Source organism: Trichosurus vulpecula, chromosome 5, assembly GCF_011100635.1.
Source record: "Trichosurus vulpecula isolate mTriVul1 chromosome 5, mTriVul1.pri, whole genome shotgun sequence".
NCBI classification, from domain to species: domain Eukaryota; kingdom Metazoa; phylum Chordata; class Mammalia; order Diprotodontia; family Phalangeridae; genus Trichosurus; species Trichosurus vulpecula.
The window spans coordinates 245254498-245266400 of record NC_050577.1 but is presented as its reverse complement, the minus strand read 5'-3'; the positions used below and the strand labels follow the sequence as shown (position 1 = coordinate 245266400).

Sequence of the window (11903 nt, the reverse complement as noted above, 5' to 3'; positions counted from 1 at the left end):
TGAAACATTGAGATATAATAATCACCAAAATTCTCCCAAGGCCAATTTATCTCTATAAACACAGATAGTTACTCAGCATTAAAAAAAGTAATAAAAATGCTTATAGAGAAGAGTACATTGATTTCACATTCATTCTTACCATTATCTGTCTTTGTCATATTTGAATGAGCATTTCAACTGCAACGCAGTGACAGCTTTGTGTCTCCAAATTAAATTAAAGAGTGTTAACCACCATGGTAGATTCTCCCACCCGCTGGAAATTTGGTCAAATTTAATTTTTTGAGACAATAAACTATACTTCTATTCTTGGAGATTTGGGGTTCTTTGAACACACGATCTATCCAGAATTATTCTTCTCATACAGTGAATAGCTTTGATGTAATTATAATTAAATATGTTAAACACAACTTAATCACTCACATGTGGATATTATTTCACTAAACACAGACTTTAAAAGAAAAAGAGTGATGAATTAGGAATAGTTATAATATTATTTTGAACAATATATAGAGATACTTTAACCAGCATAACATGTAAGACTCAAAGTTTTTAGTAAATATTTTCAAGCGCATAAATTTAGTTCATCTACAGAATGTACATTTAATCAAAGAGGCACAACTAGGACAGGGGGATGTGGAATTTTCCCATACTATACTGAAAACATTTTCAGCCCTTCAGGAGTATAGAGAAAATTATTTTAGTACCTATAGAGTAAGAATAATTTGCTAAAAAATAGGAAATTCCTGGATTGCACCTCCTCTTTTTGGAGGTAATACTTCAGGTAAGTTCTTCTGACCTCACTCACTAGCCACAGACTCGTGGTGTCTTGGGGTCTTCTATCCCTGGCATAAAAATTGTCATTTATAACTGTCCTTAATCATACTTTTTTCCTTGACAAAAAAAAATTAATGCTATTCCAGGCCATACCTCTTTCTCTGGACAAAACTTTGATCATATTGATGGAGTCCTAATAGAGTTGCTGCCAGCCTGGATATTCTAATTTCATTTTAGCCCACTATGCCTACCAACCCCACCCCTGTCAATGTCCTAACTTATGCCTCACTGCTCACTAGAACAACAGGTATGTCCCTGAACTCTTAGTTCCCACAGAAACAGAAATGCAGCATTGTCCCACAGAAACCTTTTCCCATGAAATAGGCACAAATCATGCTATTCATCTTCACCAGACAGGACCAAGATAGCTAGCCAATCAGAAGACACCACCACCACGATGTAGAGTAGGATGCTTGATCACCTAACCATAGAAGGGGCCCACCCTATGATAGTGCCTGGGCAGTTCCACTGAGCTGGAACCCCTCCTCCAGTATATAATCTCTTAAGAAACTCCTCCTGCCTTTTTAATATTAATCATATTCCTATATTTTATGTAAATTTTGATTCTGTAATCACCATCATATTCTCCACAAAACTATGTCTTGCCTTACTAAAGTTGCTAGTTCCTCTAGGGGACTTAGCCACCATCCAGAGCATGGAACCTCAAAACTATAATAAATCTTTCCAACTGGTTTGGAGTTGACCTCAGCCTTTGTAATTCTTTAGATTCATCTCATCACAACTCTACTGGAACCTCATCAATATGAATATAGATTTAGATCTAGAAAGAACTGTTGTTTTGGACCTAAAAAGATTCAGGTTCCATGTAAGTAAGATGCCCAAAGTCACAGAAGTAGTGTCAAAAACGGGATTCAAATTCAGGTCCCCTGACTCCCAAATCAGTGTCCTAGAAAGAACCTGCACTATATATTATCTCAGTCAACAAATAAACACTTATTAAGTGCCTACTATGTTCCTGGCACTGGGATAAGTCCTGAGGATACAAAGAGAAGCAAAATGCTGTACCTTCCCTCAAGGAATTTGTAATTTAATGGGGGAGATAACAATCAAACAAATATGTTTAAACATGTGATATCCAGGGTAAATGAGCAATAAATAAGAGTAGTATGGCACTAGAATTAGGAAGGGTTAGGAAAGGCTTCCTGCAGGAGATGAAATTTTAGTGGAGACTTAAAGGAAGTTGGTGAAACTGATAGGTAGATATGAGGAAGGAGAGAATTCTAGGCATGGGAGATAATCAGAGGGAATGCCTAGAGAGGAGAGATCATTGTCTTGTTCATGAGATGGTAAGGTTATTGTCACTGGATTAAAGATTATGTGGTGAATAATAAGGTAAAAAACCGAGACAGCTAGGAGGGGTCTAGATTATAAAGGCTATCTTACACAAATAGGAAGATATTCCACAAATTGTCTTGGAATATATTACAATATCTAAATCTCTTATTGAAGTTTCTTAAAGCTGGAAAGTGACCTTAAGGCCCATCCAGAATACAACCCTATTGAGTACATAAATCTGATCTACAACACTTCTGAAAAGTGGTCATTAAAGGTCAGTTTGAGCACTTGCAGTTGCCAGTCTACATAGGAAATGAGAATTAGTCAGAGTCAAGTCCACATCAATAACAGAACATCTCAGAGAAATAAGAACTACAGAAGACCTTCAGAAGGTAATTAAGCCGGCAAAGCTGCTTTCATTCTTTCTCAGTCACTGAGATTTGCCTTGGACTTGAAGGATTTGTACCATTTTGCTCTCTGCTTAATCTTGGTTTATTAACTGGGACTTTCCATTTTAACCATGTGAACTCAAGCCCTCCCAAATCTCTTTTTATTAATATTTCTCCTTGATTTTCTAGAACTGCTAAGCTCATAGATTCTACTTGATCTTCTAATATCAGTTCTTACTAATCAGTCTCTAGATCAACAAGAGGGACCTGAGGCACAGAAATTTAGAGTTACTTGCCCAGAGCCACAAAGCTAAATGATTGGCTAAGGTGGAAACTAAAGGTCTGTTGTCAGCCTTCCTACCTCCAAGTTCACCATCCATTTCACTTTGCTATGCTTGTTACATTCTCAAAGTTCTTTCTTCAGGATTTTACTCTACCCAATTAATCTCAAGTGCTAAAATGCCCCTGTATTTTCCAGAATGTTCCAACATTAACACCTTTGGAACCTCCATTCCCATTCAGAAATGACATTAAAAATGACCAAAATCTACTCACAGGTACAGAGTGCCTTACTGCCTGCTATAGGCTCTGTGAACTAAAAGCTCCATTCTGTAAAAGAAAGAAGGTTCTAGCAGCCACCCTTTGTAGTCAAGTAAATAAAATGATGATCTGTGAGAAAAAGTCAATTTCTAATGTTAATGTTTAGGCTCATCCATCTTCCCTGAACCATACCTTATGGGCACCCATAGATGAGAGGTTAATAATTGTGTGTGTGTGTGTGTGTGTGTGTGTGTGTGTGTTTGTGACATGGACCTCTTTCTTATCCTGGTGAAGTCTATGGACCTCTTCTATGAATAATGATTTCTAAGACATAAAATAATATATATAAATTATAAAAGGAAACCAACTATATACATACATATATATATATATATATATATATATATATATATATATATATATATTCATGCAGATTAGGTTAAGAAAAAATACAACAATGAAGTTCAGATCCTGCTCAGCCATTATTTCATGCTGAAATTTAGAGTCAGATCAATGATGATCTAAAACTAGTCTGAAGAGAATTCATCAACCTGTCAGTAAACTTCCCTCCTCTTATAGAGAATACAAGACGTGACATTTCTGCTGCAATCTAACACGAGCTTGACCTAATGAGTCAATTAAAAATGGCAGCAACTAGACCTTACATCTGGTCTGTCTGTCATTCTTTGTACCTCCTCAGCAGCATAAACTGAGGAAAGGTTTATTTTGGATGTCTGTAGCATCCCTGTTGCTTTATAAATGCATAATTTAAGGAGTGGTCATATGAATCGGGAAAAAAATTATTAAGTTCTTAACAATATTCCAAGCATTGGACTGTTTTGTAGGTACAAAGGGAAAAAAGCTGTTCTTAGAATGTTTACCCTCTTATTGGAGAGAACATTTAAAAAAAAAGCAGCTGGGGTCTTTTCTCTCAAGCTTGGTGTCAGATTCTGCTGCTTCAGTAGCATGCCTGAAACAAGATGGTGAAGGTTGGAGTCAACAGATTTGGCCCTATTGGGCACCAGGTGTCCAGGGCTGCATTCACTTCAGGTGGACTAGACATCATGGCCATCAATGACCCCCTTCATTGACCTCAACTATGTGGTTTATATGTTTCAAAATGATTCCACCAATTGCAAGTTCAAGGGCATTGTTAAGGCTGAGAAATGGAAGCTGGTGATCAATGGAAAATCCATCACCATCTTCCAGGAGGGGGATCCCACCAATATTGGATGGGGAGATGCTGGAGCCAAGTATGTTGTAGAGTCCACTGGAATCTTTACCATCATAGAAAAAAAGCTGGAGCTCACTCAAAGCAGGTCATCATCTCTGCCCCTTCTGCTGATGCCCCCATGTTCATGATGGGAGTGAACTATAAGAAATATGATAATTCCCTTAAGATTATCAGTAATGCCTTCTGTACTACCAACTGCTTGGCCCCCTTGGCCATGGTCATTCTTGACAACTTCAGCATTGTAGAAGGACTCATGACTACATTCCATGCCATTACTGCTACCCAGAAGACAGTAGATGGCAACTTTGTTAAGCTGTGGTGTGAGGGCCATGGTGCTGCCCAAAACATCACCTGTGCTTCCACTAGCACTGCTAAGGCTGTAGGCAAGTTCATACCTGGGATAAATGGGAAGCTCACAGGAGGCATGGCCTTCTGTGTTCCTATTTCCAATGTATCTGACCTGCTGCCTGGAGAAACCTCCAAATATGATGATCTGAAGAAAGTGGGTAAGTAAGCATCAGAGAGACCATTGAAGGACATCTTGGGCTACAAAGAGGACCAAGTTCTATCCTGTAACTTTAACACCAACACCCACTCTTCTACCATTGATGCTGGTGTTGGTATTGCCCTCAATGACCATTTTGTCAAGCTCATTTCTTGGTATGACAATGAGTATGGTTATAGCAACAGTATAGTAAACCTCATGGTTTACATGGACTCCAAGGAGTCAAGTGGAAAGCCATGCACCTTCATCAGCAGCCAAAAAAGGAGATACTCCACTGGGGAGCCTTCATTACTAACCTACATTCCTATACTGGGGATTCATATGCCATTCACATCCTTGTCCCAAAGCACCACTGTAGTAAGTAGGCGGGAGAAGCCTAGAGTCCTGTATTGTATACCATTAATAAAGTCACCATATTCAGTGCAACAAAAGTAGCTAGAGGGCAGATGGAAAGACCCAGCAGTTAGATACATGGCAAATCCCAGGGAACATTAATTTACTTATATATTTATGATGACAGTGCTTGGAGATGGCACAGCTTATAACCAGAATGTATTGCAAAGCCTAGAGGAATATAGGTAGCAGTGGAGGGCAAATGGCAAGTCTTAAAGATCCTTTCTTTCAGAGGAAATGTAGTTATTGTCTTATCTTCCTTTCAAACCATGTGATTATTCAAGAAACCCAGGAAGTTGAAAGAAAAGGGAGAAGGGGTGGCCTAGTTGTTGGAAGCACTTCCTACCATTTGATAGTTTTAGATGTGTTCCTGAGATACCTCAGAGCTAGAGAATGTTGAGATGGGTGAAAAGAAAGAAGTTTAGGCAACCTGAATCTTCAAGTTTGGCAACAATCCTTTGACACCAGGCCATTTTGTATTTTCTAAGACATTGCATGAAATTACACATAGATCTTCTCTCTGTGAAACATCTGCCCATATGGAAGATTCATCAAGGAAACCCAATGGTATCTTTCTGGCCAGTCATTTTCCCCCTAACATCTCTGAATTTTAGAACACAATTTCTTAGAGAGAAAGAAAGAAAGAGATACAGACACAGAGACAGAGAGACAGACAAAGACAGAGAGAGACAGAGAACCCTGTGTGAGGAAACAATTTGTGATATAAAAAATAATGTAATTGAGTGGTAAAATACAAAATGTGAGGCATGAATAAAGATAAAGTAATATTTGAATTATGGAATATAGATGGAATAATATAAAATAAAGAAAACAATGCACTTAGTGAGACTAGTAATGTAAGTGAAAACACCAAAATGAAGAAATCATCATAAACATATGTCAAAAATAATAAACCATTAATTTCATTTCAGAAGAGTATTGGATATCAGAATGTCTAAAATATGTTCAGTTGCATTCATATCCAAATAAAAATATTTTCATTTTTTGGGAGGGTAATATTTAGAGCACTTCATCCCTTTGTTGGCACCTAATCATTAACAAGCACAGGTAAGAAAGATTCATCTTCCTTTATTACTATTTGTCCTTTCTCTTGAAAGGTACTGAGGTATTGAGCAGTAGCGTCAAATTCAAACAGAAATGGGACCACTAAACCATACAGAAGGATCTCTATGGGACACATATTGACTTAGAAAACCAGATGTATTTGCATATTTCTCTTTTAAAATTAAATTAACACATTAAAATCAGATAGGAACTACATTTTAATCTGGTTGAGGCAACATTTTGGAGTGCTATGGGCTACATGCTGGTCATGTCTGGTAGAGAGGACAGAAAACTAAGCCTTGGAGTCAGAAGAATTTGCATTCCAATTCTTCTGTGCCAAAAACTGACTCTATGATCTTGAACAACTAAAGTGAAGGAGGCAATTATCTAAGATTATAAATGGCAGAGTAGTTTCTATTCTACATTGGTTATGATGGTTTTGTAACACTAAGTTCTATATATCAGAGAAATCATGAATTTGGACACTGTATCATCATCAGGGGTAGGGAACCTGCAACCTCGAGGCCACCTGTGGTCTTCTAGGTCTTTGGGTGGAGCCTCTTGACTGAGTCCAAGTTTTACAGAACAAATCCTTTTATTAAGGAGACTTGTCCTGCGAAGTTTGGATTCAGTCAAAGAGCCACACTTGAGGATCTAGAGGGCCACATATGGCCCTAAGGCTGCCCGTTCCCCACCCCTTGTATTGCCACTCTGCTCAAACAAATAAATTGTAGAAGGTAGACAGATCCCACAGTCTAAATCTACCAATGTTATGCTGGTTGTCCATTTAATGAAATTAATCTAATAAATCATCCACAAAATTTGTCGTACAATGTTATACATCTGTCTTTTTTTTCCCCAAAACTAAACAAAAAGTGTTTGTCTCAGGAGATTTTCATCTAAATTGATAAAGAAATTAAGGTTTTGAAATATACTTTCAATATGCATTGTTTCATATGTAGATTATCCTTAGTGATGTGCTAGGTGGAAGATGTTAATTAATAAAATTATATATGGTTATTAATATTCATGAAACAATTTGTCTCAATCACTTTTAAAACCAGATATGATTTTTTTATCAGACACATTCCTATTTCATTCTTTTTTTTTAAAATTTAATATCCTCATAATGCCATTTTAATCCATACCATCGGGGATGAAATTTCATCAAATTGCATAAGTAGAATTAGGGAAATCCTCCTCTGAGTGAAAGCCGTAGTTATTAAAATAGTTGTCTCAGAAAATGGATTGAAAATACTTCAACCAGACTTCAGCAGTTAGTTAATCTATGTTTCCTGACACTGTATATAATGAGAAGGAAAGCAATTCAGAGTGTGATACAACTTTGGTAAATATTGTCTAAGTAGATTATACTCCATCATTTTGGGTCATAGAGTCTTTAATATTGCTCTGGAGAACATATCTTGCATTAATTTGCTATGGACAAAGCATATGGATGGCTATATTAAAAGGTAGTAAATATGCTTTGCGAACCAAGGAGGGCCTGATTTTGCAGCAAGGAGGCCACCAGGGCAGCCCCTCTGTGATGACAGCTGCTGTAGAAAGCATGGTGACAGACAGAACATATATAGTAGAGCAGAATCATTGGACAACAAGATAGATTGATGAAATTTTTATCGTGCAGATGCTAGGGAATATCCAGGTTGCTTCATGTCTTTTTTTCTTCTCCAGAATGTATAAAAAATCTTGTCATCTACCAGGAACATGATACAAGTGAAAATATGGAGGAAAAGAAAATTTTTAAGATTTGGAATCACAAAAGACTTTGATTCAAATGCTGCCTTTTGCATTTACTTCTTGTATAATTTTGAGTAAATCATTTAGGGGGACGCTAGGTGACATGGTGGATAGAATGCTGTACCTTAAAGATTCATCTTACTGAATTGAAATCTGTCCTCAGAAACTTCTAAGTTTTGTGATCCTGGGCAAGTTATTTAACCTGCTTTGCCTCAGTTTCCTCTTTGGTCAAATGAGCTGGAGACAGAAATGGTAAATCACTCTAGCATCTCTGCTAAGAAAACCCCAAATGGGGTCATCACAAATTAGACATGAATGAACAATGACAAAAATAATTCAGTCTCTTGGCCTCAGTCTTTTCATCAGTAAAATGGGGTTAATAAAACTTATTATATTTACCTAGAATTGTTGTGACCAAATAAGATAATGCGTATAAAAATTGAAAACTGCTAAGTCCTATACAAATATCAATCTCTCTAATGTTATATTTAAAATTTATTTGGGATTAGGTTTTTCTGTTTCCCACCTGATTTCACCCCCATAATTCCATTCTATAGGCAGAAAGTATGTCTTCCACTAAATCATAAGTAATAAATGGTATAATAATGTGGGATTTTTCCTGCTTTATGCTTGAACTGGGGTCTTTGGGCTGTGGATATTTAATTGATGCTGTCAGCTTTTCAGTTATAAATACATTTTTTCAAGTTGATTTCTATGAATGAGGAAACTTAGTTTAGTTGAAAGAATGCTGGAAGAAGTGAAGTACTCAAGATACTGAAAGAGATAGATAGATAGATAGATAGATAGATAGATAGATAGATAGATATCTTTAATACAGAAATGTTAGAGTTCTGAGACTTTTCTTTATTTGAATATGCATATTTATTACAGGACTTTTTTTCATTTTGAGGGGGTGTGAGGGGATGGTAAGAAAATGAATATTTGTTAAAATTTTAAAACTAAAACTATTAAAGCATCATTATTTGATTTTAAAATTATTTTTATTTTAAAACTCTTTTTTTTAAAGATTGAGATCCAAATTCTTTCCCTAGCTCCAACTTTCTCCCACCCACTGAGAAGGCAAATAATATGATGTCAATTGTACATGTGAAATCATGCAAAACACATTTCTGTATCAATCATACACTAAAAAAGTAAAAAAAAAAAACAAGACAATTATATTCCAATTGTCACTCAGAATTCATCAATTCTCTCCTTGGAGATGAATAGCATTTTTTTCATAATGAATACTTTATAGGAGTCTTGGATCAATGTATTCATTGGAGTGAAGAGTGGATCCAGAGCTGCCTCTCTATAGAAATTCTTTATTTTCCCCCATGGACATGGCCATTGGATATAATCTTTTTGAGCAGATTAAGGCTAGCAAAAATTTCCTCACCACACATATATAAGCAGAGGATCCCTGAAGCCAGACTTGAAGACACTAATATATTATTGAAGCTTTCAATTTTAAGATCCAGATCATGGAAAGTGAAGCTGGGATATAGGTGACAGTGGGTTTGTAGCTAAATTACTTGAATGAGTTAAAGAAATAAAAACAAGTAAAGAAACCAAAAAAAAAACCAACAAAACAAAAACATTTATTAAGAAGCTATTTTATGCCAGTCACTGAGCTACAAAATAGAGATGCAAATACAAATATGAGACATCCCCTGCCTTCAAGGAGTTTGCATCAAAATAGGGATTATACAACACACAATGGCAATGGGGGGGTCAGGAAAGATAATTTTCATGTAGGGAGAGATGGAGCATCAGTATGGAATCATTTTGCAGTTGAGTGTCTTCTTCCTGCTACTATTCATACTCCATATTTAACAGATTCTCTCAGTGTGGACATATCCACGTTACTCAGAAATCTTTAATTATTAATAGGTTGATATAGCCAAAACATTCCTCATATTGGATAGTGTTTTGTTGATGAGTCTCTGAATCCAAAAAAAAAACCAAAACTTTGACCTTTGATGATAAAAATACAACCAATCAAAAGGCCTATTTTCAAAGATTTTATTTTTTCTTTCTGTTTGAGTATGAGGTCACTGCCACACCAAGATAAGACATCAACATTAAAGAGTCATGGAAGAGTTAAAATAGTACACATATAATGGAAACTGTGTGAGAAAATTTGAGAAAGACTGAAATAGAGGGAGTGATTTTATGTGTCAAGAAGAGATTGTTCTAGTGCATAAGCTGAGTGAGGAGGTGTATGTGTCAAACAAAGTATGATTTGACAGATAAATGAATGAGAAAATCTGGCATAGGAATATGAAAAAATTGCTGTGTCAATATGATTGAATGTAAATGAATAAAGAAAAATCAGACAGCAGATAAATGAATGAAAGGAGATAGAGACACGAGTTTTCAAGTTGAGAAAAAGGTTAGAAATAATGGGGTGCAAATGTCCTGGATTTAACTTATTTCATTAAATATGAATGTGTCCAGGTAGCACTTCTTTAATACTTTAATTGGAGTATCCTTTGCTGCCATACTGGTCAAAACTCATCCATAATTTAATAGGCAGTCTTTGAGAGTTGCTAGGATTAACTAATTGGCCCATCCTGTAGTCAACTGAATCACAACCATCCCTGAACGTACTTTACTTGGGCAGATCCTCAAAAGACAATCTTCTGGTGCAACCTTAGACCCACAGTCAGAGGGCATTCTAAGTATGGGCTCCAATGATATAGACTTTGAGAACCCAGGCTCACCTCAGTACAGAAATGAGGCATTGCACTAGGGCTTTAGTATAACACTGAGTAGTATGGAGTTGTGGGGAGATTAAGAGAGAAGGTCAATTTGTGGAATCCCAATGTGGAATCTCACTCCACTAGCACGAAATCAACAAGGAGAGTAGGAGAATGAAAGGATACATTCATGTCCCATCAGAGTTCCCAGTCTATTCAGGGAATGGAGAGTTAGATAACCAGTAGGACAAAGAATACAAATGTGTATGAGGTAATGTTTGGTGATTGGTGAAGAACTGAGGGAATTAAGAAAAAGCAAATATTTGCTTTTCTCTCTTTTGGACTATATTTAATTTTATTTTTCTTTGCTTCACACCCCAGACTCTTTAGTATATAAACTTCTCGAAAGCAGAAACTACACATTTTGTTTCTCCCAAAAATCCTGCATAAAGGCTCAATGGAATCACTGGAGTGGTAAAGAGAAATTAAAACTTGGATTCAAGGAGACCTGGGATCAAATCTTACCCCACAAACATTGGGAGCTTTCTGATCTCAGTAGTCCCTTCACATCTCTGAATCTATTTCTTTAGCTAGGAAATTAAGACTGTTTCCCCATCATATCCAGGCTAGAAGTGCGGAAACTACTCATGAGCCCAATATCAGAGAAGACTGAGCATAGGATCTTTTAACCTGCTGTTTCCAACCTGAGCTAGTTCACCCCTCCTTAGGAAACTTAGTGCCCCCACTCCCAGAGGCTCACCATATTAATTCCCAACTTCGTACCAATGTCTGATTGACTTAGACTTCTGTGGCTCAGAACTTCTGAGCTCACTCAATTCCCCAGGTAGTACTTCACAAATGACATTAAAAATTATGTCCATTGTTATTATTATTTATTATTATTATGTCATTCTTTTTTCAACAATGTTCAGATAAAAATGTCAAAATGATGTCTCTCCAAAAAGTAGTTATACGGTTGTTATTTTTTATATGTAATATTTGCTTAACATTTATTTTTAATATTATTTCAATATATAGCAATTAATTTATGTAAATACAAAAAACAAACATTGGGATATAAATTCATCTTCTATCGACTCCTTTCATTCCACCATACTCATTTTGAGTAGCTTTTTCTGGACTGGGTACATGGCATAGTGGATAGAGCACTAGGACTGGAAGGCAGG

The 11903-nt window shown here is 36.4% G+C and overlaps 1 pseudogene; it reads left to right on the top strand.

Annotated features, from left to right (window-relative positions):
• Positions 1 to 4039: 4039 nt before the first annotated feature.
• On the top strand, positions 4040 to 5233 carry LOC118851233 (annotated as a pseudogene).
• The last annotated feature ends 6670 nt before the right edge of the window (positions 5234 to 11903 follow it).